Consider the following 27675-nt stretch of genomic DNA (forward strand, 5'->3'; position numbering starts at 1 on the left):
AAAAGTACAAGGGAAACAGCTTTTAAACCTTTTCAAAGTTAAATTACCTCACGTGGATGGCTAATAGAGAATTTTTAAAACATTGTTTTAAATTGATCTCCACCAAAGTTTTAAAGTCTGTAAATGCTTTGAAACCATTAAATCCGTGTGAACTGGCAGCTGGATTAAACTGGTTTTAGCTATTTGGTTTTAAACTGATAATAATGAGTGCTTTTAAACTTCTTGAAACGTGTTATAAACATGGATAAATCAGATATTATGTTTTCATTTTTAGTGTTTCAAACAAGTCTAAAGCCAACAGTAAATTAGTTTATATATATTTAAGATAATCTGATTTTTAAATGGTTTCAAACTGAAAGACATGAAGATCAATGGCTTAAAGTGCTTTTAAGAAACACTTTGAAACGGAGTTAAATCAGATGGTATAATTTTTGTGATTGAAAATAATTCAGTTTATTTATATCGAGTCACATCACAGCATATGTTGCCCCAAGATGAACTAAAATGGCTATATTTGAAAATTTAAGTAAATGGTGATTTTAAATTATTTCACACCAAGGAAAGCAGCTTTTAAACCTGTTGACATTAAAATGGATGTCTCAACATTGGCTATATTAGAGAATTTTAAAAAATGGTTTTAAACTGATCTACTGATTTAAAGTTTAAAAAATATTTCATTATATAAATGCAGTCCATTTACTAATAATGTACAGCTGAATTAAACTGGCTATTTGGTTTTAAACTTTTTTAAAACAATCATAATGACTGTTAAATCAGATATCATGTTACTTTTCACCATTTCAAAGCAGTCTGAAGCAAACAGTAACATTATTTTACATATACTACATATTTTAAATAATCTGACTTTTTAAATGGTTTCAAACTGAAAGACACAAAGTTCGATGGTTTAAGTGTTTTAAGCCATTTAAAATTGGGTTAATGTGCATTTAAATGTTATATTTGAGCTAAATGCTGGTTTTTAAACTGCTTTATGGCTAGTTTTATACATTGTCAATCATTTTTAAATGGTGTTAGATAACAATTTTCACTGATTTTTTTTTTTTTTTTTTTTTTTTTTTTTTTTTTTACATCAGACAGTCTGGTTTAAACTGAGACCAAATGTAGACTAATGATCTTTCAAGTCTTATAGTTGTTCTGGGAATGGTTTTAAACACTTTAAACTGGTCTTATTTTAAATACGGTTTCAACTTTTTTTTTAAAGTAATTGAACATGGTTGAATGATGTCTTACATTTTACAATGGTAACAGCACACTTGTCAAAAATATTTTAAAAGTGCTTTTAATTCAGAAGTTAATGCCATTTTAACTAGTGTTAAAATGTTCTGAACAAAATGCAGTGCTTCAAATGAGTTAAACTGGGTTTTAAACCAAGTGCTTACTGCTTTTTTATATAGGATTTTAAATGGATGAATACCAATGGAAAAATGGCATGACCCAATTTTAAATGTTCTGTTCATCATAAATAAGATTTTAACAGGTGTTCCACAGTAAATATGATTTAATGACATAAAATGCATTTCAACTTCTTCAAACATTAAATAAACAAAGTGTTTCATTCGCATTAAAATGTTTCAAACTGGTTGTAAAACACTGAAAAAGGAAACGTGACTTAAGTATGTACATCAGTTGCACATGATTAGAATGTGCCCAAATAACATAATTTTCAAATGTAGGAAAATTGTTATTTGGACTTTTAAGTCACTTTAAATAAGTTAAAATCAGCATTTACTGCTTTGTTGTTGTTTTTTAACTGTTTATAACAGCTACAAACTGATCATAAAGATATGCGAGACGAACTGATTTTGTCTTCAGTTTTAAACTAAGATTGATGGAATGGTTTGAGTTACTTTTAAGCCACTTCATACATATATTAAATAGTTTTATTCTTCACAGGCTTTAAACATTTTAAAATCACGTGTTAAATGTCTTACACTGAATTTCCAGTCTGAATTTGAGGTCATCCAGTTTTAAAGTGATTCATCCCGACTTTCAAGTGCTTTTAATACAGTTAAACTGCTTTTAAACCAGATTTCCATTTTCAAACTGTATCTAAACATCTGTAAATTGGATTTAAAGTGTAAAACGATGACATTAACTGTTTTTTTTTTCTTTTTTTTCTGTGATCAAGGAAAATATTAGGTGGTGGTTAACTTGCATTCAGAAAAAAAACTCTGTTCACATTTTGATATTTTTCTGGTGGTTAATTATAAACGTGATTAAAATAATCAGACCTCCTTTTGATGGTGTGTGCTCTGATAGTCTCCTGGCTGCATGTATAATGAACTGATCTTTCAATATTAAGAGAATAATGTGCAGAGAACATCTCCTTCCCGTGGTTCTTATTATGTCTCATTTATTTCATTGGTTCTTGCGTTCCGTTCAAATGGATTTTTACATAAGCGAGACTATTTAGGGCCACTTTGTGTGGGTTTGGAAAGACTCATTGCTCGCTCCCACTCATGCTTAGTTTTACGCACATGCACAAGACTTGACTGAATGATTCAGAAAAACAAGTGCCATTCACCTTTCAACTGTTGTCTAATGAGGCTTGTGTTTTTCACACCTGTGTAAGATCACAGCACATTTTTTAAGGAGCCATGCTGGAATCAAACCTCCTGTGGATGATTAAATTCACACGTGTCGATGTGGTAATGTCACACTAGGTCTTTGACACACCTGAACAAACAACACGACCGCTCTGGTGATGAGAGGTGCAGAACATTGGATGTGAATGTGCAAATGAAAGGCACTGTAAATGCATTCGTCATTGCAAGGACAATGTCAGTGTCTGCTGACCCAAAGTACACACTACCCCCATCCCAACCCCTCCCCTGTGCCAGCGTCTGGGACACCAGCCTTTGCCAAAGTAATCCTTTGGCAAAGTAATCCTTTGGCAAAGGCTGCTTTTTCACCCCGACACAGCAGACTGTGCAGCTGCAGAGGCTGACACCGTTTCCTCCAAACACTGGAGAGAAGAGTCAAAAGCAACGACAGTTCCAGCTGATACAAAACCAACAATGATTTTTCTCTTGAACAAATGAATGCATAATATTCCAGCCAGTCTCACGCTTTTGTTTTTTCATGCTCTTTTCAGGACACTTTTTTTTTTTTAGTTTTATTTTACTAATTCTATCCTTTTTCCTTCCCCTACCCCTGACCATAACCCCCACAGACCCTCCCACATCACTGCATTTTGTGATATAGTCACAAAATAAATTTGTGCTTGTGTCATGAAAATGTAGAGCGTTTCGTAATGGTATCACAATCTAAGAGATTAATTTACTTTTCATGAAGCCATCATGAAATGGTGTGAGATTGGACTTAATATTCATGCAGAAATGTAAATGTAGTTCTCAGCTTTTTCATTAAGGTCTATGGTGACCTGACATTTGACCCCAGTGACCTTGACCATCGCCAAAATTCTATTGACCTCTGTGTGTGTCAGACTCCAAACCCTCGTCCATGTCGTGACACCTGGATAACGGATCAAGTAGGGGACTGCCTATTGGGGTGAAATGTGGAACAGCTGTGAAGGCAAATGAAGGTTTCAGCAGGTCCTCAAACCTCAATCGTCTTGGATTTCCCAGCCATCAGACCAGGCTGAAGATCTGTCAAGGACCGTGTGTTTGTCTGCATGCAATGGCATTCCCATGTTCAACAAACCCACGCACAGGCACCTCTAGATCAAACCTGGATGCAGAATTGCAGCATCCCATCAGGAATCAACCAAGAGACAATCTTCCTCGCCACCGAGGGATTGATATGATTATTGACCCCTGTCTAATCTTGACAGGACAGTTCCGGAATCCACATGAATGTGTATCACAGTTGGGCTAAATAGGATTTTAAATCAAATTTGTCCTTTGCCAAGATGAATGCTTAAAGGGTAATTTTAAGGTCAACCTTCACTGGCAGACCAGAGCCAAGTTTGGTAGAAATAAACAAAAGAATCTGGGAGGAGAAAGTTAACAAACAGACTCAGTGATTGCCCAGTGCCTGAATTTTGGCAAATTTGAAGTCACCTGGGCAACTGCAGAACTCACCTCTATATTTGCGCCAAATGTTGCACAAATTAGACTAAAAAAGCTCAATTTGACCTTTGACTCCAGTGACCTTGAACCGCAATAATTGGCCTGTAGTAAATGTGACCTCATCTGGGCAACTGCAGAAATTCAAATTAGAGTGAAAAACATACATTTTGACTTTTGACCCTTGCAAGAACAAATCCTGTTCTGGGGTCAGTGTTCATCGACCACAGGACCCCAGAGGAGTCAAAAAACATACAAACGTCCCTGAAATTATATCATGATAAACGCTTTAAAGGCAGCCAGCTGATATTCAGTGTTTTCTCTCTTGCTCGCTGTAACATTTCTGAGTCGTCGCCTTGTGGATATTGAAGTGAGAGTTCTCCGTGAACCTTTTGATTTGAGAATATGTTTGTAAAGGCTGATTAACAAATGAGCAGCAACACGCTGTTAAAAAGCTTCAGCCACTTACTTTGTTTGTTCAGTCAAGGATTCTTTCAGATGCGCCGCTAATAAAATGTCACTTTTGTTCAAAGTTGCACTTAATCTTCATTGAGTTTGACCAAGCTGACTGTTTGGAGGGGACACCTGAAAGCTTCATTCCATAAAGAAACCCCATCAGTCCTGCATGAACTGGTCCACAGCGTCAAGAACACCGGTGATTATATATTAGTATAAGGACAATGAAAACATGATTATATTTATTCTGCCTAATATGAGCGAAGCGTCACACAGCGGCGCGAAGCTCACTCATGGTACAGGGCGTCCTAAACAGGAAGTGCCAAATTTTGAGTCCACAGTGAAACAGGAAATGTCAAACACTTCCTGGATTGACAGACGAGATCCCATGGAATCTCGCGGGAACTCAGTGGCAAGTTCACACTGAAACAGGAAGTGCCAAATTTCGAGTCCATAGTGAAACAGAAACTGTCAAATGTTGCACACTTACTGGCATGGGTAGAGCTAGAGTGGAGGCCAGGGTTGCACTGGACTCCCCTGAAATCTGATTGGACACAGATGATTGAGATGTCACAGCACCGCATGTCTGGTTGAAAAGAGCTGCATTTTAAAATCAGTGAGTCACACTGACTGCTAGGTTCCTCCTGTCCAGTAGTTGGTGCTGTGTACCACAAAAAGTTCTAATCCACCTTAGTAGAAGAAGAAAAATGTTTGCCTCAGATTTGAACTGAACACGTCGTTTGAACCGTGGACTAATAATTACACCAAAGTTATATTGGTGAGTAAACGACCGTATTTTATGTCAGAAATGAGGTCCAGGTTGTTAAAAGCGGCATTTCTCCTTTAATTCAGGTTGTCTTATATATGCATTTGTCTCCAGTGTTTTTTAAGCGAGCAGGCAACTGTTGATTAAATAACCTCTTAATTTTGCTGTCTGAAGGACTTAAATAATCACTTAATTTTGCTCTCTGAGTGACACCAGGATGATGCATTTCACTTAAAAATACACACGCCACAAAGTGTTCCTCAACTGTACTCAAAAGCATTGGAACACTTGGCATTTCACTCATTTTAATTTGTTTATGCAATTTCAAATACAAATAAATAAATCTAAAGTTATCTTCCTTAACTGAAACTGAAAGCAAATGTCTACAACTTGATATAAGTTAATTAAAAATATAAAATCCAGCTTCCTGATGAAGTGGTGTAGAGGAGGATTTTCTTAAAAAGAAGACCTGATAGTTCAGCTACAATTTGACAGAAAGTACATTTCAGATGAAAGCTTAGATTTGATGTTTTGGTGAAACTTTTGTATTTCTTCATAATTGATGTAAATAAAGTCAAAGACATATTCAGTGACTTGGGAATGTTCATGTTTCCATCCCCTGACTTGTCTGAATAAAACTGATTATTATTTACAGGTTTTATCAAGTTTTAGAGATTTGCTTGCAGTTTGAGTTTGAGGAAGATAATTTTAGAAATTTTTATTCTTTATATTTTTGTATTTCTTGTATTTGAAATGGCATAAACAAATTAAAATGTGTGAAATTCCAATTGTTCCAATACTTTAGGAGGACACTGTATCCTAATGTTATGATGAATGCACCACCTTTCTGTGAGAGCTCCCACAGAAACTCAAAGGCAAAAAATGGTAAATGGATTGCATATTGCATTTATATAGCGCTTTTCCATATGTATCAGACGCTCAATGCTCTTTACAATAATGCCTCACATTCACCCCGATGTGAGGGTGCTGCCATACAAGATACGCACTACACACCAGGAGCAACTAGGGGATTAAGGACCTTGCCCAAGGGCCCTTAGTGATTTTCCGGTCAGGCTGGGATTTGAACTAGGGATCCTCTGGTCTCAAGTCCAACAGCTTAACCACTAGACCATCACATGGATTGACAGAGAAGATCCCATGGAATCTCGCGGAAGTGCCAAATTTTGAGTCCACAGTGAAATTTTTTTTAAAAAGGCAGGGGGTCTTGGGCTGAAAAGAAGAAGCTGAAAGGTTTTAGCCATGCTCATGGTCCCAAGAACCATTTTACTGAAAAAAAAAGTCTGAAGGACCTAAATGACATGGTTAGATGGTGAGGAGCTTCCAGGCATGTGAGAGACAAATAAAGAAAAATGCTTAAAAAGACAGGGGGTCTGGGGGAGCGGAGCTCCCATGCTAATGCTCCCCTGAAGCATTTACTCAAAAAAAAAAAAAAATAGTCTGAAGGACCTAAATGACATGGTGAGATGCTGAAGAGCTTCACTCGTTCATGTCCACGACATATACATACACTCAACAAAAATATAAACGCAACACTTTTGGTTTTGCTCCCATTTTGTATGAGATGAACTCAAAGATCGAAAACTTTTTCCACATACGCAATATCACCATTTCCCTCAAATATTGTTCACAAACCAGTCTAAATCTGTGATAGTGAGCACTTCTCCTTTGCTGAGATAATCCATCCTACCTCACAGGTGTGCCATACCAAGATGCTGATTAGACACCATGATTAGTGCACAGGTGTGCCTTAGACTGCCCACAATAAAAGGCCACTCTGAAAGGTGCAGTTTTGTTTTATTGGGGGGATACCAGTCAGTATCTGGTGTGACCACCATTTGCCTCATGCAGTGCAACACATCTCCTTCGCATAGAGTTGATCAGGTTGTCAGTTGTGGCCTGTGGAATGTTGGTCCACTCCTCTTCAATGGCTGTGCGAAGTTGCTGGATATTGGCAGGAACTGGTACACGCTGTCGCTTTGAGTTCATCTCATACAAAATGGGAGCAAAACCAAAAGTGTTGCGTTTATATTTTTGTTGAGTGTATTATATACTTATTTTTTTAAACAAAACAAAACAATTTTTTTAAACCAGACTCACACAAAGGTGTTCTTTTCCTGTAATAATTAGTATATGTGATTATGTTCAGTTTGTTTAATCTCATTTTAGAGCTAGATAACAAAATGTGTGTAAGCTAAGGTGAATTGCACAGTCACTGCTGTTAGCTTTGTCTGCTCGTAGCTTCCTTTGATTTAAGCTAACTTTACTGAGCTAGCTTCTATAATGTTTTAAACTTGGGATAGCTTGAGCTAGCTAGCTTCCATGAGCTTTCTCTGACTTTAGCTAACTAACATTAGCATTCTATAACTTGGAGAAAGTTGCATGAAATTTATGAAAATGGCTAAATTTACTAAGAGGGCACAGCTCCACGTTTTCCAAAAATCAAACATATTGCCAGAGTGAACAGTTTTTACTGGTGTTCTATTTTTGTTATTTCCCATAATACAATGTGTGGCTAATCAATGGTGCATTGGTGCGAAAGTATTGGAAGAGGATTGGTTTGGTACAGTCACTTGCCCAGTTCCGGATCATTGCCAGTTCTGGATCACTGCTGTAGTTTTTGTGCCGCCGTTTCTCGTAATCAGCACGAATAAGCTAATACTTGGTACCAATGGAAAGATTGATGTTTTGTCTACAAACGACCACAAGCTCGACCGGATCCAGCCGTCCTTGTGATCAGCAGAGGAATCAAAACATCCCGGTGTCTGCGGTGTGCGCGCTTTTTCTGACTCACTGATTACTGCAAGTTTTAAAGTAACGATCTCTAAAACATAGCAAAGGTGAGTTAGCCGTTCGGTGTTTTTGGTTCTAGAGTGGGAAAATACTTACTTACTTGGGTAGAAAATGTCAGTGTGTTATGTCTTGCTGTTTAATTGCTGCGCACATTTATCTCCGACGTGAAAATTTGCCAGTTGCGGATCACTGAAGCAGCAGCCTTGTGTCTGTAGTTGTGAACCTTGTGGACTTTGGGGGTCATCTCGACATCACGAATGGACATGAGTGTGGGGGCTTTTACTTTTTAATTCGGGAGAAATCTCACCTCCACACTTCATTTTTTGCTCGTAAAAATGTATAACGGCGCTTTTCGAAACAAAGTAAATTCTCATTTAATAAGTATTATTTCTATCATTTTGTGTTCAAAACACATTCTCGGGCACAGTGTGTATCATTCTGCATTAGAAGGGCTCCAGACAGATGCCAGGAATACCCCCAAAGTGACGCAGAGTGTCCTGATCCGGAACTGGCAAAAGTGATCCGTTTCTGGCAAATGTTTGCGGCACACTTAATGTGGCTTCACACTTTAAGTAGAAGCGCTACTCCACCCATACTTTTTCAGCTAAATAACATCCAAATACCCAATACAACAATACACAATAAAGGACATTCAGTTGCATTATGGCTCCGTATAACGGGACTTTAAGAAAGGTGATCAGGAACTGGGCAGCCGTCTGTACCGGAGTCTATATGCTGCGTTCAGAACCCTCGGACATTCGGTAAGACCCGACAGAAAAAATGCCCTACTACTGGAGAAAGTGTGTTCGTGACATGACCTTGGAGAGCCTTTGAAATACATTGAGTCATCAACTACTCGGCCTGTACCACGGTAAAGCTATGCTGACATTATCTTTTGGGCTAAATAATTGATGTGTGGTGCTGCTAACTTAACTAACTTTACATAGAATGTGAATATATTACATATTACAATGTTAAAAATTCATTTAAAGATGCATTTTCAACATTAGTAACATTGTTGTCTCTCCACTTGCAAAGGGAGAGACGTTAACTTCCGTACCCCGGGTTGCTTAATTTCTTCGTGAGCAGAAAGTCCGGCCCGAAGTAGCATTGAAGGCATTTTTCCACAAGCTAAAGGTTGGTATATCCCAAAATTCCAAGAGTTCTGAATGCAGCATTACTCTTGAGTTATTTACATAGACTGTGTACATATATTGGACAAAGCCTGTGTGACATCACCCATTGGTTTTCAATAGAGACACCTAACAGCCAAAATGACCCCCCAGTTCTGGGCATCACCATGTTGGCAGCGCTTACTTTGCCCATAGATTGTATATACGGGTTATTTGGTCTTTCCCTGGCAAGTTCCGATCTCCTCTGCAAGGGTGGAAAAGGAAGCCGGCGTTCCATTTCATTGGCTGAGAGCTCTTTGCTCTGAGCGCTTCTGATTGGCTCAGACAGATACAAGCCATTCACAGCACTGGCTGGTTCCCTCCTCCTATGTGCCACTGTGCTCATTTTTATGCATGTTTATTTTTTGCCACATAAAATTCTACTCAAAAATAGTTTTTAGCCCAAATGTTTTTCAACAGACATGCCAAGTTAAAGCAGACCAGCAATAAATAAATAAAAAAATGTCCCCACTTCCTGTGTGTGACATCACAACCGGGTAGTTTTCTGCCTGTTTTTGCCAGTCTGTGCCTGCCTGCTTTTCCTCCCGAGCGGAGAAGGCAGGAACCAGCCAGTGTCTGATTTGGCACAAGTTTGAACATGACAGAAATGCATTAGTGCCATGCTTTGTAGACCATCAAAACATGGCCTAACACTCGGGTTTTGAGAACTGCCTATGCCAGACAGATTTACCACATTGTGCCAAACTGTTTCTGTTTCTTCATTGTTGATGTAAATTCATCATCGAGCCCTGGTAGCACTGTCCAGCATTCAATTTACACTGTCTATTTTTATTTCAAAAGGTGAAATGAAATTTTTTTTATTTTGTCATTGTTCAATAACTTTTGACATTTTATTACATATTATGATAATGCAAAATTAGTTTATTTGCATTTATTTCTGAAAATATTTTAAATTCTGTTATTAAAATTCAGGGGTGTTTACAATTCTGGGCAGATTATCCGACTTTCTTTACCACCTCATGAGTTAAAGTATTTGGCAACCACTGATTGGGGTGTTTTTATCTCTGCTGTTGACACCTAGACAGTCAGATCTACAGTAACATCAGACAAAACAAGACGTGAAGAGCAAAATGTAAACTATTCAGTACATAAAATGTTGAGATATAGATATAAAATTAGGAGATTATGAAGTTAAAAATGATTTTGAATGTACAGTGCATCCGGTAAGTATTCACAGTGCTTCACTTTTTTCACATTTTGTTATGTTACAGGCTGATTCCAAAATGGAGTAAATTAATTTTTTTTCCCCTCAAAACCCACAACACCCCATAATGACACCTGAAAAAACTTTTTTTTTTTTCAAATTTATTGAAAATAAATAACTAAGAAATCACACCCTTTGCTCAATAATTTGTTGATGCACCTTAGGCAGCGATTACAGCCTCAAGTCTTCTTGAATATGATGCCACAAGCTTGGTGCTCCTATCTTTGGGCAGTGTTGCCCATTCCTCTTTGCAGCACCTCTCAAGCTGCATCAGGTTGGATGGGGAGCATCGGTGCACAGCCATTTTTAGATCTCTCCAGAGATGTTCAATCAGATTCAGGTCTGGGCTCTAGCTGGGCCACTCAAGGACATTCACAGAGTTGTCCTGAAGCCACTCCTTTGATATCTTGGCTGTGTGCTTTGGGTCATTGTCCTGCTGAAAGATGAACCGTCACCCCAGTCTGAGATCAAGAGCGCTCTGGAGCAGGTTTTCATCCAGGATGTCTCTGTACATTGCTGCATTCATCTTTCCCTCAATCCTGACTAGTCTCCCAGTTCCTGTTGCTGAAAAACATCCCCACAGCATGATGCTGCCACCACTATGCTTCACTGTAGGGATGGTGCCTGATTTCCTTCAAACATGATGCCTGGCATTCACACCAGAGCATTCAGTCTTTGTCTCATCAGACCAGAGAATTTTGTTTCTCATGGTCTGAGAGTCCTTCAGGTGCCTTTTGTCAAACTCCAGGTGTGCTGCCATGTGCCTTTTACTAAGGAGTGGCTTCTGTCTGGCCACTCTACCTTACATGCCTGATTGGTGGATTGCTGCAGAGATGGTTGTCCTTCTGGACATGCACTGTCTACTGTGGGACCGTATATCTAGACAGGTGTGTGTCTTTCCAAATCATGTCCAATCAACTGAATTTATCCAAGTTGACTCCAATTAAGCTGTAGAAACATCTCAAAGGTGATCAGTGGAAATAGGATGCACCTGAGCATTTTGAGCTTCATGACACAGGCTGTGAATAATTGTGTACATATGATTCTACATAAGCTTGTGGCATCATATTCAAGAAGACTTGAGGCTGTAATTGCTGCCAAAGGTGCATCAACAAATTATTGAGCAAAGGGTGTGGATGGTTATGTACATGTGTTTTCTTGGGATTTTTAATAATTTTGCAAAAATCTAAAAAAGAAAGAAAGGAAAAAAACAGACTTCTTTCACATTGTCATTATGGGATATTTTGTGTAGAATTTTGAGGGGAAAATAATGAATTTCATCCATTTTGGAATAAGACTGTAATGTAACAAAACGTTGGAAAAGTGAGGCGCTGTGAATACTTTCCGGATGCACCGTATCATGAAAAAAAGAGATCTTTTTCTCATTAGAACTTCAGTAATTGTTTTTTCCTATTTCATGTGATTAAAATAAAAATAATATTTCTAACTCCACTGAGAGCTTAGTTTGAGCTATGACAGTGACTCACCCTGACCCACAGCAGTGTCTTGAACATAATATCTCCATTCTCCTCAGCCATCATGAGCGAATAGCGGAAATTGTGACTCAGTGTTTCTTATTTAACCTCCTAGGGCCTGGCATCCACATATGTGGACATGACATTTTTGGTTGTCTAGACCATAATACTAAGTTTTGTTTCATGAGAACCTCCGGGTCTTAGGAGGATAACAACCTCCCTGATTTTTAAGACTGTTTTATAAAAAATGAATATGAAATTGTAAAAAAATACTCTTGAAATTGTTTTTGAGATGAGGTGCACAATATTTGTATTTTTAGCTGTTTAGGACACGATGTTGGTGGCACGGTGGATTAGTGGCTAGTGCTGTTGCCTCACAGCAAAAAGGTCCCGGGTTCGATTCTGATATGGTTCGTTCTCCTCATGTTTGATTGGGTTCTCTCCGGGTACTCCGACTTCCTCCCATTTTCAAAGACTTGTTGGTTTAGTGAGTTGGTGACTCTAAATTGACTGTAGGTATGAATTAATTTGTCTGTCTGTATGTGTCGACCCTGTGATAGACTGGCAGCCTGTCCAGGGTGCACCCGCCTCTCACCCAGTGACTACTAGGCTGATAGCGGGTTGAGAAAATGAACAAATGAATAACATGATGTCTTCTGACTCCTGCACTGTTTAATTCTTGTATGGACTGGGTGTTGGGTAGGGTTTTGGAAACCAGTGAGCTCAGTACATTTTTTTTTTTTTTTTTTTTTTTACAAGTGAAGGTTTAATGACCTTGACTTTGCAGATGATGCTGTGATCTTTGCATAATCAATGGATACTCTAATTGCAGCATACGAGGATCTGAATGAGGCTTCAGAGTCTCTTGGTTTGACATGCTCAAGGATCAAGACTACGATCAAGACTTCCATTGAGTTCCTGGAGTCAGCCATCAGAACTGTATCTGTATGTGGTGAAGTTGAGTTTGTACAAACATTGAGTTATCTCAGCAGTAACATTTATGTCTCTGGGTCCTTGGCCTTTGAGATTGACAGATGCCTAGGAACGGCTTATGGAGCCTTGAGGTTGTTGGACAGAGGTGCTTTTGAATGCTGATATCTTTTGCAGGAGAACAAATGTCCACGTTTTTACGGTCCTGGTGCTTCCTGTCTTACTGTATAGTTGTGAGACTTGGATGCTAACCAGTGACCTAAAGTGACAACTTGAAGTCTTTGGTACTCTGTCTCTTTAGAGGGTCCTTGGGTACCGTCTGAATGACTAAGTGGTCAGTTGCTCAGTGGAGGAGCAACTAACAATTGCACTGTGAACAAACATCTGCTATGATATTTTAACTACGTTCCTTTGGCCATGATCCAGGGTGCATGTGCTTCAGTGGCTTGGAAGACAGCTGGGCGCCTCATATTTTACCTGGCTGTGGCAGATAGATGGTTAGTCTTCAGACGTGGGGATAGACTTGTTACCTGCCTGGGTGATTGCCATCTAGCACCCAAGGTGGTTCCGTGAGGTGGTGGATGCTCCCAGACTTGACCTGTTTATGACAAAATATTGAAGCTGATGATGAATGAATATGAGTTCATGTTGTGTTAACACACACAGACATAAACAGTGCTGTAATTCTGACACTGAATATATTTACCCTCGAATTAAAGCTCACAATCTGCCTTCAATGCTCACAGTCACAGTTTGCTATCAGTTCTAACATACTGTGATAGATGACTGAAAAGTTTGTCAATGTCCAAATATACACTCACTGGCCACTTTATTAGATACACCTTGCTAGTACCGGGTTGGACCCCTTTTTGCCTTCAGAACTGCCTTAATTCTTCATGTCATAGATTGAACAAAGTGTTGGAAATATTGACATGATGGCATCACACAGTCGCCCATTCAACCAGTCTGTCCATTCTCCTCTGACCTCCGATATCAACAAGTCCATACAACTGCCGCTCACTGGATATCTTCTCTTTTTCAGACCATTCTCTGTAAACTCTAGAGATGGTTGTGTGTGAAAATCCCAGTAGATCAGCAGTTTCTGAAATACTCAGACCAGTATGTCTGTCACCAAAAACCATGCCACCTTCAAAGTCACTGAAATCTCCTTTCTTCCCCATTCTGATGCTCGGTTAGAACTTCAGCACGTCATCTTCACCACGTCTAAATGCCTAAATGCATGAAGTTGCTGCCATGTGATTGGCTGATTTGCTATTTGTGTTAACAAGCAGTTGAACAGGTGTACCTAATAAAGTGGCCAGTGAGTGTATAGTGGACCTAATTCTGTCTATCATGGACACCACAGAGGCCTGAAATAATAATCAATCTGTTCCAAAGCAGATTCTTTGGACTGTCATGCTGACAGCAGATCAACACGAAGAATCTTTTTGTCTGCTCAGTAATGAGGCAGTTGAGTTCACTTGCTGGAGCAAAAGAAGGAGCTGAAGAGAAGCTGGAAGTGGTGCAGTAGTCGGGATGACTTTTCACCGCTGCTGTGTTGTGGTTAGTCTTGAACCAAAAACAAAAAGCATAAATGCGGCAGTGTTAAGAGTGCGGATATTATATTTGATGATGAATGTGAGACCAGTGACGGGCACCGCAGGCACTGAGTTGTTGTCTCTTGTGTTTTGCAGTCTGCATGTGGTTGGGCAACAGTAACGAAATTTCAGTGACAGAAAAGTCCAGCCATCTGTTAGCTTAGTATTTAAAATTTGTTCTGATTGTAATTCCGTTACTGTGGAATTACCCGGCTGTTATCTTGAATCCATAAACATTCAGAGAGCGAAATAAAGCCACGTTTTTATTATTATTATTATTATTATTATTTTATTTATTTATTTATTTTAACTGTGCCGTTGTGATCACACCTGTCCATAGGGATGTTGTTTTCTTATCAAAACTCCTTCCAAAATATTCAACACATGGTTTTGGCAGAAACAATGTTTTTTTTTTTTTTTTTCTGGAACCAAATTAGCAAACTGCTTCACAAAACGATTCACTGTTTCAACACAGACTCCTATATCGGCCCTGAGGCCCATTGTTGTTGGTGCCTGCTGGTTGTCCAACTGTTCTGCCAAAATAGCAAACTGACCGTATTTATAATTGCATCTCTCTGTCTGAGGCAGACGATGAAAGTGCTTTGCAACATATCGCATTCACCCGGGCACATTAAAAGACCCCTGTATGGTCAGGGGCTTGAACTCATGACCCTTTGGTTACAAGTCCCCTTCCTTAACTTTTGTGCTGCCGCTTCCCCGATGAAGGACTTGGTCCCTGCAACAGTTCATTCTTTTGAAAAGCTTCAAACCGTAAAGTGTGTATCTCACGGAGCGATGAAAGCTAAGGAAAGCAGCGAATTTTGGGTTTCATCAGGGTTCATAAAAGGCTGCAATAGTTTCTAAGGTGGCAAACAGTATTTCTTGTCACAAATAGATTTTGAACATGTTCAAAATTTCTTAGCAAATTTATTTTTCTGCAAATGTTTGTAAAACAGTTTTAAGCATTTTGTAACTGGGGTAACGTGTGTTGCTAAAGTTCTTTTTGGTTCACAGCCACTCTCTGATCCAAACAGTTTTTTTTTTCTTCTTTTTCTTTATCTTTTTTTCTTCTCTTCTGCAGCAGCAGACAGATAAAGCACTTCTGTCTCAAGGGCAACAAAAATTCACTACATTTGTCAGCATTCACCAGTCTGAGATACTAGCCTAAATGAGCAGATGGCCACTTCTCTGAGTTCAGTCTGCTGGAGGTTTCTTCCTGTTACAGTACAAAACAACCAAATGTTTCATGCTGATGTTGACAGCCTGCTTGTTCACGTGTTGAGTCGGGTCTACACTGAAGCAAAACGTCGGATTTGTTGGATTTGCATGACTTCAGTATGTCGTACATGATCAGAATGTGTCCAAATAATTTCATTTTGTTCCATGATTCATTGTTTTGAAACACTTCAAACCGTAAATAAACAAATTGCTTCACAAAATGATACACTTTCATGAAGAGATTCTCAGAAATTGATTCTGTTGTGTGGGCCGCTGAAGAGGAGGTACTGCTGGCCCACCACCACCAGATGGCGCCCTGCTTGAAGTGCGGGCTTCAAGCACGAGAGGGCGTCGGAGCAACAGAGAGTGACAGCTGTCACTCATCATCAGCACCAGCTGTCACTCATCATCCACATCACCATAAAAGCCGGACTGCAACTCCACCTCCCCACTGAGAAATCAGCTACCGTAAGAGGTAATTTCTCTGCTACAGTTAACTCTGACTTAGAGTCTGAACTCTTTTGCAGCCATTTTCCTGTGATGTTTTCCTTATCTGTGGAATTGGCGTTTGGTGTGATCAGCAGCGGCTTCGCTTCACACTCCAACCAGATAAGTGGTTAGACAGGAGCTGCACGAGTGTGTGATTGGAGGTGGAGGTGCTCCCTCCCAAAAGGAATTACTGAGTGTGCGGACACACACTCATCTACACTGTTTCTGTTCTCTGCCAGCAGTACCAGGTCTGACAGCTGGAGACAGTGGCCACCTGGGGATCCAGGACTTGGCGGCTCCGGTGTTCTTCAGATCCGTTGGCGGTGGGGGCCGTGTGGGATCCGGCTCGGTTCTGGACGGACGTCTTCTATCCTCAAGCCTACCCACACGTCACTCTACATATTACCAAAACTGTATTTGTCTGTATTCCGTTGTGCACTTCACAACATTAAATTGTTACTGTTTGGCTTATCCATTGCCCGTTCATTTAACGCCCCCTGTTGTGGGTCCGTGTTCCTACACTTTCACAACAGATTCACTGTTTTAAATCACCAAATTTCAGCAAAAGCATTTATTGTTTTTATGTGCTTGAAATTTCAAAAATATGATGCAGTGCTAAAATACCCTCAGCTGTATGAGCATGACTGGACTTATGCTGAGCATGGACAGATGGATGGACAGATGGAGGGACAGACGGACAGACACAAAAAACCTTTGCAATACCCGATGGCCATATTTGATGGCCTCAGGTAATGAAACAGGTTTTAAGAACAATAATATTTGTATGTCTCAAAAGACCCAAATAATCAAACTGTTTCATAAAATTATTCCCCGTTTCTAAACACTTGGCTCACTAAGTGAAACAGTTTCTTCAGAAAATGATTCAGTGTTTCAAAACACTTTAAACACTATGATGGTAATAATATACTGCGTGAGCAGATGTCTGAGAAAGGAATTCATGATTTTGCTCCAATCCTGTCTGTCCATCTGCTGATTTGTTTGTGTGATTCACTGACACGACTACAAAAACTAACAGATTTTGGTGAAGAGTCAGAGCAGAGCTGAGGTCACATTAGAGGTGAGTCACTTACCTCAGCGGTGACATTTGAGTATCTGGAACTTTGGCCTTTGAGATGGAGAGATGCCTGTGAAGCCTTTATGAGGTCACACAGTTTTTGGACAGTCCTGATAGCGTGTCAACATTAAAGGATTACCTGTTGACAAAAATCGTTGCCAGTTACTGATTTTGAGTGTCAGTTCAGACGACAGCACAGAACAGAATTACATCAGGCTAGAATGAGGTGCTTCAAAATATTGCATGTAATGAAGCGATGTATATTTCAGATGTAATTTTAATAAAACATCAAATTTTGGGTGAGGGGTCAAAACTCCTGGAAAGCATTTTGTCAGCTCAAAACAGGGAAAATATTGAATTTGTCTTTACATGTATAAACATTAAAAACCATAACCAGAAGAAAATAATGATTTTCTCTTTGCATACTTTATTATCTCCCGTGACCCCTCTCAGGGTTTGAGAATGCACAGAATAAACTATAACAAATTACATATTAATGTGAATAGAAGAGGTGGTGAGCACTGGTGCAAATTTGTATCTTTATATCAGTTTTTGTTTTGTTGTTTGTGAATCAAGCAGAAGTAAATCTAGCAAATATGTAAAATTTAGCAGAAATAGTAAAACATTCTGCTGTATAAAGTGTTGAAAGTAATTTCAACTCATAACAGTGTAACAAAAATTAAAATGTAAAAAATCTCAATGACTTCAATGTTTAATCAGTTATTAAAATAGTTAGATTCTTGTTTCAAATGGTATTTTTCTATTTTGTTTTTTATTTACACACGCACACACATGCACGCACACACACGCACACACACACACACACACAGATGTTTTTTTTATTAATTATGAAGTATCTTTATTTTGAACACATAAAAAACAAAATTATATGCATCTGAATGCTGGAATAACATCAAATTTTAAAGAAAAAAATTCAGACTTCTGTATATAAAAAGTTTTAAAATGCTGCACTTTAAATTCCCAGTGAAATGTAATCTTGACAACATGACATCAATTAAATAAAAAATATAAATGCCAGAATAATGGGTTGCATAAGCAATGGCACCATTTTGTGTAACACACATAAATCATCATTTTTATGGCCAGTTTTTTTCAGACAAGTCAAAGGATGGATACATGAACATTTTCAAGTCGCTGAATATGTCTTGTCTTTATTTTTGGTACATCAATCATTAATACATACAAACTGTGTGGTACTTTGTGATAAATTTGTTTGGGGGAGGCAGCTCTCAAAAACTGGGCAACCTTGGAAGAAGGAGACCAGAAAGCGTAGAAAACCGATACATAAATCAAAGGTCATACAAAATGGTTTATTAGTTATGAAATAATCCCACTAAGTGATGACAATGTAACCTTTTTGAGGTAATAATGCATTAGCTGATGATGCATTTCTGCTCAGTGGTTTGCAGCATGGCGTGTAATAGCCTGATTTAAGCAAATATCTCAGTGTTTAAAATGGGCTTCTTGGGCTGAAGTGACAAACCAGAAGTAATCAGGATAATCAGGATTCTTGCTGAGCTGTGATTCTGGGAAAGATGTTAATGCTGATGATTTTTACTCTGATATGGTCCCAAGATCAGCTAGAATATTTTGGCCATGTGGAGCGTTTCTCTGTGCATGATCCACCATGTGGGACCCCAGTGGCTGGAGGAGGCTGAAGACATGCCCATGTTTCACCTTAGCCACAGCTGATAGATGGTTACTTTGGGGAGTTGGGGATGGCCGTCTTGTCTGCCTGGGTGGATGTCATCCAGGACCTAAGGTAGTTCTATGGTGTGGTGCACCAGTTCGTGCTCCCAGACCTGAGCTGTACAACATTATAAGGGTGATTCTTTAACTACGGGCACTATTGGCCTTGTAAATGTTATTTCCACCGCACCATTGCCTTACAATATAAAGCACCTTGGGGCAACTGTTTGTTGTGATTTGGCGCTATATACATGTGCTCTGATGTCACTGTTTATCGCCATAGAAACTACCCAAACAATCTTTCATATAAACTGTTTAAAGGGACATTACAGTGTTGTGGTGGAAATTACGGCAATAGTGTGGGACAACTACATTTTGTTTAAAAAAGTCACAACAGTTGTATGACATTGAATACCCCAATTATGTTTTGATTATTTTACTGATATTTTATTCAGAGATATTTTAAAACATTAGAAAAAACTTTTCTTTACCATTCATTTTTATCATTGAAGAACTTAAAAAAAAATCATTCTGTGTTGCAAAGCGGTTATCATATCACAGTGTCAGGAACTGGCAAATTGACACCCCGCAGGCGCCCCTATCTGCTGATGTGCACAGAACAGAAGCAGTGACAGAGGTTCGGTGACTGTCTCTTGCGTAACTGGGGACAGGTGCGCTTGTCACCGGGCCGTGTTTTTTTTTTTTTTGGTGAGTGAATGTGGTGTGCGTGTGTGACCCCATCCGCCCTTCCCAATCAGCCTACAACAACCTACTCAAAGCCAACTGACAACTTCTATCAGGAAGGGCCGACCACCAAAACTACACAAAGACAGAGAAGAATGAAAGACAAGTGATGAAGGCAGTAACTATGAAGTGAGACACCGAGGAGACGGGGCCCCAACCATACAACATACGACAAATAACTACACATGAACAATCAGTGACAGCAACAGTCTGTTGTCTAATTAGTGACCATCCGTACCCTAATCTAGGACACCAGACTCTTGATCCCCTTGAGAGCACCCAAAACCAAACTGTGGTGACGGCCACAAACACATAACCATCCACACACAGAGACCCATATCACAGCTAAATATCTGATCACTACTGTGGCTGGTGTGTTGGGTCAAGACAAAAGTACAGAACCTTACCATATGACATGGACCACTCCGGCATGTCAGAAGCCATACGTCCGACCGCAAGCAATGACAGGCCATGTGTTCTACTCCGGACGGAGCAACTTGCTGCCTGCTGCTCCGCCTCCACAGCCGGCACAGCGTCTCCTCTCTGGCAGAGCAAAGCCCATGTAGGATGCAGCAGAACCAGAACTCCAGCGAATGAGGCAGGCAGTTAGTTTATGAAATAAAAGGATTTTCAAAGCGGACAGACGAGGTGGAACAACGGGTTTGAATCTCACCTGAGAGGACAGGAGCTCCGTTCACATTTCTAGTTGAAGTGACTTGAATCTGACCTTTTTTGTGTGTGCCTGCAAGCGTATGTGTTATCCAATTTTTACAATAATATTCCAGCAGCTGGAAACACTCTTTTTGTTGTCATGTACATTGACAAGATAATAATTATGTTAATAATGAAATTTAAAATGAGGCTTATCTTGAAAATTAACCCCTTAACGCCCATCGTCGAATATATGCTACAATCTCTGACTCAAATATGCAACTTACCAAATTGACCTGTATGCCCGTTGTCGCAAATTTGCAACATACCATCATTATTATTATAACATAAAGTCATTACCAGAATACCCAATATTACTATCTAGTTTTTGTGCAAAAGTGAAATTAATAATCTCAACATTATTTACCATCTACTTAAAGGCAAAAACACACACAAAACATTTTTTTTATATACAGCTATATAAATTCGGGCGTTAAGGGGTTAACTGACTTATTTGATGGAGAAAAATAATCACATTTGATTTCATTGGCATGGGAATGCTAGTAACATTTCAGTTTAGATTTTCTTTTGATCCAGAGATGAAGACCAAAAATTGGGGAGAAAAAAGGCAAATACGACACTATCAAATTTCTGTCAAACCTAAAACATTTGCAGATTAGTTAATGCTAAGTATTTTAACTTTTAGCCTAATATTTACAAATACCAAGTGAAATATTTAACTAAATGTTGAGACAAATACGCACCTTAATAAAAGAGCTAATTGCTCCTCCCTGAAAGACAGATAATAACCAGTTTTGCCACAGTAAGTTTGAAAAGCTACTTTAGTAGTTACTTTAAACAGTAACATTTTACAGTTACTTCATTAGCAGCTGTGGACAACTTGTTGGCAGCAAATTTCCACCCGGGTTTTGGGTTCAAATTGGCTGTGCCACCCAGCACAAAATTTCTAAAAAATGAACTGAAATGTTGCTGAAAATGTACCAATTATATCATAATTCAAGCTTATAGAGTCATAAATTTGCCATTTTAAACCAATAAATAAAGTAATAAGAAATATATTTCTCATTTTCTTCATATCAAATCGCAAACAGCAGCGATCAGAGAATCATCATGTTCTGTGGCCACAATGCTGTGAAGGGTAGCAGCTGAAAACAGTGTCTCTGCTGCGCTCTGAACAGAAGAAATAAGAAAAACTGCCATGAAAATTCTACATTAAAATAATCCAAAGGTCCTTCTGTGTCTGCATGTGATGATATATTCAGAAATTTACACTTTATTTTACAGTTGAAAGGCTCAGAGTTTGAAAAACAGTAGACAGAGTGAGCGATGAGAGAGAGAGAAGGGGCACAGTGTCAGTGATGGAGGAAAGTGAAACTGATTCACAAAGGTTTTCATTTAAAAGAGCGGGTTTGACAAATCAGTCCAGGTTCAGCTCTTGTTCAAACAAGGCAGTTAGGTGTTATATTGTTTAAAAAGAGAAAGTAATGCAATCCCACTCAAGAATGTTGAAAATAAAACCAACAAAACTATCAGGATGACAGAAAAACTGCCTGCTAAACTGGATTAAAAACTACTGTGTGTCATTTTTGAAGAAGAGAGCAAAAGCTATGTCCATTAAATATTATGTGTTTAGACTTTGACATAAACATGCAAAAAAAGAACTTTGAGCTTACAAATATTACAACATAAATGTAATTTCTTTTGTTTGTTATTGTTGCTTTCAAAGCATCTAAAATCACTCAAAATGAGTTAAAATAGGGCTTGCCAAGAATATTTTAGTGGTATAAAACACCTATAGTGCCAGGGCGGCCACTGCGGCTATAGGTGTTTTATATTTCAATTGCAGTTTCATGGGCACTTCTAAAATATTAAAATAATAATAAATTAATAAAAAATGGCTGTTTGTGCAAAGGTTTGTGGGGTTTTTTTGTTTTGGGGGGGGGGGGTCTCTCAGAGGGGGTCTCGCCCGGGAAGTAATTCAGTGTAAAACCGCCACTGGGCACAAAACTCCACATCGTGCCCAGTCCTTGTGGGCGCAGCAGCAGCAGATTTGGTATTGGATGGCGTTTGAGCCGTGTGTCGCTGCGGCTATTGTTTGTGTGTGTGTGCACCTGCATGTTGTGCTATGTGCGTCCATGAGGAACTGGTGGAGAATGTTCTCATCTATGTCAGACTCGTGCAAACAAGAAGAAGAAGAAACCAGAGCCGCAATGTGCAGTTGAATTGACACCAGCTGAAGACGAGAAAGAAATAAAGAGCAGCCCTGAACACTTGTCAGACACACTGGCGTGAAGGCAGCCTGTTATCTGCAGCAGTTCAGACTATAATAGTTAAATGGAATGGAAGGTTAAATGGGATTCAGCAAGAAGCAGGCACTGTGGTGCAAAGGGGTAAAGATCCAAGAGAGGCAACTCCTCTGGGCATCATGTCTGTGAAACACTGAAGGCCCACTTTTTTGGAACAGGAGGAGAACTGCAGCTGTTGACTGAATTGGAGATGAGACAGAGGAGAGAGAAATGGTGCAAGGAGAAAAGGAGGAAAAGCGTCAGCTTTTGTTGAAAGAAAGCCAAGAAGTCCTAATTGGCAAGCGGACACAGTAAGATGATGGATAGTTTGTAGCAGAGCACTAACGGAGCGTGAGCTTCCACAGCTCCTCTTCATCGTTGTGTCTGTCCCTTGGTGGTGAGGAAAATGGTCTCTTGGTTGATTCCTGAACGGGGTGATTGACCCAGAGATGAGTTGACTTCATATCGAGACATTATCAGGTTCAACAATGATGATTTAAAAAAAACAAAGAAAGTCGTAAGTCTTTACAATAAGGGTGCAGTAATTAACATTAGTTAATCATTAGTACCGGTAAGTCCCTTCGGCTGCTCCCTTGTTTGCACTCGGGGTTGCCACAGCAAATCCAAGGTGGATCTGCATGTTGATTTGGCACAGGTTTTACGCCGGATGCCCTTCCTGACGCAACTCCACATTACATGGCATGTGGCAGGGGTGGGATTTGAACCCGGAACCTTCTGCACTGAAACCAAGCACATTAACCACTTGGCCACCACCCCTGCTAACATTAGTTAATCATTACTAAGCATTAACAGTGAATGAAGAATTAGCTTGGATGATTGCTAATCATTTATTAATGTGTTCATGATAGTTAAAGCATTAAATAACAGGTAATTTGGAGTTATGGACGGTCCATAGCAATCATATATTAATGGTGTTCATGTTATGTACTGCATTAATAAGCACTAACTAACAGTTCATTAAGATTGAATGAACTCAGCCCGATTCTCTGATCATCTACTGCTGAATTCCCATGAAAAATCTTAAAGCCCTCCCAAAAATGACAGCTTTGAGAAGTAGGAAGGCTACATTTTAGTTGAGGGGCGAACATGATTTTTTTGGATTAAGCATTTTTGTGAACAACTTTTGTTTAAAAAAGTTATGCATTCACAGCAGATTACATAATTGTTGTATATATTAAAATAGTGATGAAAACATATTTCAAATTTATATTTAACTTTTTTCCCAGAAGGTTTTGACATTTCTTTTTAAATTAATATTTACAACTCAGGCACTTACAATGAATAAATAAATTTTCTTAAACTTAACACTTGTGATTTGTTATATTTTTACATAGAATTTTTAAAAATATTTTATTATTGTGAACTGCGAGCAGGAACGTGTTTGAAAGTACTTCTTTGTCAGTGCGTTCAATGAAACTCTGACATCGGAACTTTTAAAATCAGCCACTGAAAAGTTTGAAACTTGAAATGAAATACTGTTTTACAAATAGAATATTTTTGTAATTATAATCTTTTATCAGGATCATATTGGAAGCTTTATTCATTTATTTTTAGTTCTATTTTTATTTTTACTTTAGTCAAGTTATTGCTGTACTTATTTATTGACTGTGTCTGCACTAGTTTTCGGAGCGTGTGATACTTTTTAATTGTACATGCTTCAAGTGCAGTAGAATGACAATAACATTTAATTGAATCATACTTTATTTCCTCACATTTCCTAATCTGAGGTGTGTGTGTACACGCAGTCACACCTGTATCCTCTCAGTAGCTTTGCAGATCTGTGAGGTTCAGTCAGAAACACACAATGAGGACAGAGGATAGTCACAGGCTCTGTCCACAAAAACACATTCCTGTCCAGGAGACAGAACAGAGACCCAGATTAAGGCTGAGTTACAGAGAGAGAGAGAGAGAGAGAGAGAAAGAGAGAGAGCTGAAGTGGACAAGCCTCAGCAGAGATGAGAGAACGCTGCATGAGGCGTTGATAGGCACTTATGCTCCAGTTTTATTGAGCTTCTCCTCCAGGGCCTCTCAGGAGCTGCTAAATTAAATACACAGCCAGATCAGATAACTGGATGAGAAGGAATACAGTTGTAAAAATGAAACCAATCGAAGCGTTTCATTGTGCTGCGGTACAGTGTGTGAAATTCTTTTTTCAAGTTTGTTGAAGGAAAGCTAGTGAGAGTTTACAGTCCAGTGTCAAGGATACAATTTGTGGCCCATCAGGATGTGTAACAGTAAAAACAGAAACAGGCAGCTGTTACATGCAATAAAAAATTCTGCACAGGAAAAAAGAGAAAAATGTTAAACACAAATAAATGAAGTTTGTCCAAATTAAGTTTGCATGTTGGTATAAATATTGCTTGTTTGGTAATTTGGACAACCTTAATTCACCTGAGTGTTAACAATCGAAGCACTTTAACCAGGACTGGTTTAAAAAAAAAAACAAAAAAAACTTTTTTCGGAAAAAGTCATGATTTTTTTTAAAGACTTTTATTGATTTAAATCAACTTTTTTATTTTTTATTTTTTATTTCACTCTTCTAAATGAGACAACACAAATAATATCATTAGTTATAGTCTTTAATGACATGTTAAAAAATAAAGGTACAACATGTACAAGTACCATTAATTAATAGTACTCATTTCATATTTTCGTGATGTTTTAAGTACTGATTGCTATGGAAATCATTATTTATTTATTTTTTTCTACAGCAACTTAAATCATGATTTAAATCATACCAGCCCTGAATTTACCTATGTTTTCTGTTTTTTAAACTTCTGTTGTTTATTTAATAGAATATTGTCACCTGAATGGTTGAAAAGATTGGAATGTGTGACTACTCCATTTTCCTGTTTTTATTTTTATGCATTTGTTCCTTGCAGTATGCAATTAGAAGATATTTAGAAATATTTCAGACTTGGACCTGAACCATTTCCATATTCAATATGCAATGTTTGTTAGTCAGCTTAGGCATCAGGATTTGAGCCTTGGTCCAACAGCAGAAACACAAAATGCCCTCACAAAAGTGGCGGTCAGTCTTTGAGGTTTGTCCACATTCATATACTACGTAAAACATTTGTAAGTTAGCAAGATATTTTAAGAACACCTGACCTGATTTGATCAAACTTGGTATGCACATTGGGTCTGTGACTGTGAAGAAGTGAGTTGTTATTGGTTTGGGTCACTCAATTATCAGGGTCAGAGGTCAAGGTCAAATTTATGGGCCCTGTGCTACTATAGAGGAAAAGGCTGTTTTATGGAAATTAGTTCACTTATTTTATAGTTGTAAACTTGACCATTTAAAATAACTTTTAAATGTGAACAAGTGAACAACATTTCTGTGCTCTTTTTTTGATAGACCCTATAGTTTTCTTCTTGTTTTAGTTCTTGGCCAACAAAAGAGGAATTTTCATTATTATTTATTTAGACAGAATTACCAAAGTTATTATAGTGCAAAACTTTTGCTGTTAAAATTTGGACACTCAGATCAATTCTCAGACAGTAACACTAAGGAGAGATTTGACAAGCAGTGTTTGCTGTGAGCTTCAGCACCATGGACAGCTCCTGAATGCACCACGGTCGTGTCCTGTGTGCTGATCAGTCCAGAGCACAGATGCCTCCACTTGATCTGCTTTTTCAGTGTGTGTGTGTGTGTGTGTGTGTGTCAGTGACACATTAATGAGCAAAGCACAATGTGCAGATCCAGGCACAAATTCTGTTTAATTTAATCTCGCCAAAAGCTCGAAACCAGTCCCATTAAAGGTGCTGTTATAGCTGTTGTCCGTTCTTTTTGATTAATCATTGCTTCTAGAAACTTCTTCATCAACATCAGCTCATCTTATGCTCATCCCCATTTGCATTTCCAAATTCCCTGTGAAGAATCAGTCAGTGATCAGATTGTGATGGTTGGATTTTGATCAATTTGATCCTGAGCCATCAGCAATAAAATTCATAAAATCAGTTGTTCTCCATCAACTTCAGTCGGGAACAACTCTGAACATGATTGAAATAAACTGACTTAACTCATCTAAAAGCTCACTGGCGCAGATATTTAACTTATAAAGGTTGCTTATTTTTGTCATGGGTCAGGTTTGTTTGTCTCTGTCATTCTGCCGTTGTTCTTGTTGTTGTTGTTGTTCTCCATGCTATCTGGCTTATTTCCTCTGTGGTAAATATTTTCTATTATCTAACACCTAAATAGAGCCTTGTTATTTGATTGGTGGTTTGTATGTCACGTGATATGGATCATTTGTCCCATTTGCCATTGTGTTCCATTGACCATGCAAATTTTGTTCATTTACCGTGTAATTTGGGTTCCATATGTTTTGTACCATTGCACGGCACCACCACCATGCGTGCTCACACTAGCTGCAGTGGTGCTTAGCTTAAAAACAAACTTGGTGGGATTTGTTTTATTAACGGTGCTCATTATTGTAACACACAAAAAACCCAAATTGAGTATGTCATAAACCTGTGTAAAAATAAATAAATACATAAATATCTTTTAAAAACATTCCATCTTTCACCTCATGAAATATTCTCACCATTGCACTCATAAACATTCATTATTTGTATACTACTTTTACTTTGATATTCCTTCCGTGTTCATTGTGTGTAGCTTCACTTCCTGTTTGTTCTTGTTCCACTGCTTTCCTCCATATTTTCCCTTACTGTTACAGATCTTTTCTGCCGTCCCGTGTTCCTGGTTTTTGCGTGTCATTTTAGATTGATCACTTGGTATGAGGACTCTCTGTTACTGACCTTTGCCTGTTTTTGGATAACCTTGTCCTACCTGCTTTAGACAAATTGTTACCTGATGGATTGATCATCGTGTGCCTGGTCTGTTGCCTGTTTTTGATTAAACCTGCTTTGTGGTTCTCTGCCATGAGGTCCATTTGCCAAACTGTTACAGTTTTATTTGGAAGATTTATTCACTTTTATATTTCATGCTGCTGATGAGAACTATTCAGTCAGTGAAG

The 27675-nt window shown here is 38.6% G+C and overlaps 1 protein-coding gene across 1 annotated transcript in view; it reads left to right on the forward strand.

Moving 5' to 3' along the window:
• phactr3a (phosphatase and actin regulator 3a) overlaps positions 1 to 27675 on the forward strand; it is a 96868-nt gene that overhangs the window by 956 nt on the left and 68237 nt on the right.

Source organism: Thalassophryne amazonica, chromosome 6, assembly GCF_902500255.1.
Source record: "Thalassophryne amazonica chromosome 6, fThaAma1.1, whole genome shotgun sequence".
In the NCBI taxonomy this organism is placed as follows: Eukaryota; Metazoa; Chordata; class Actinopteri; order Batrachoidiformes; family Batrachoididae; genus Thalassophryne; species Thalassophryne amazonica.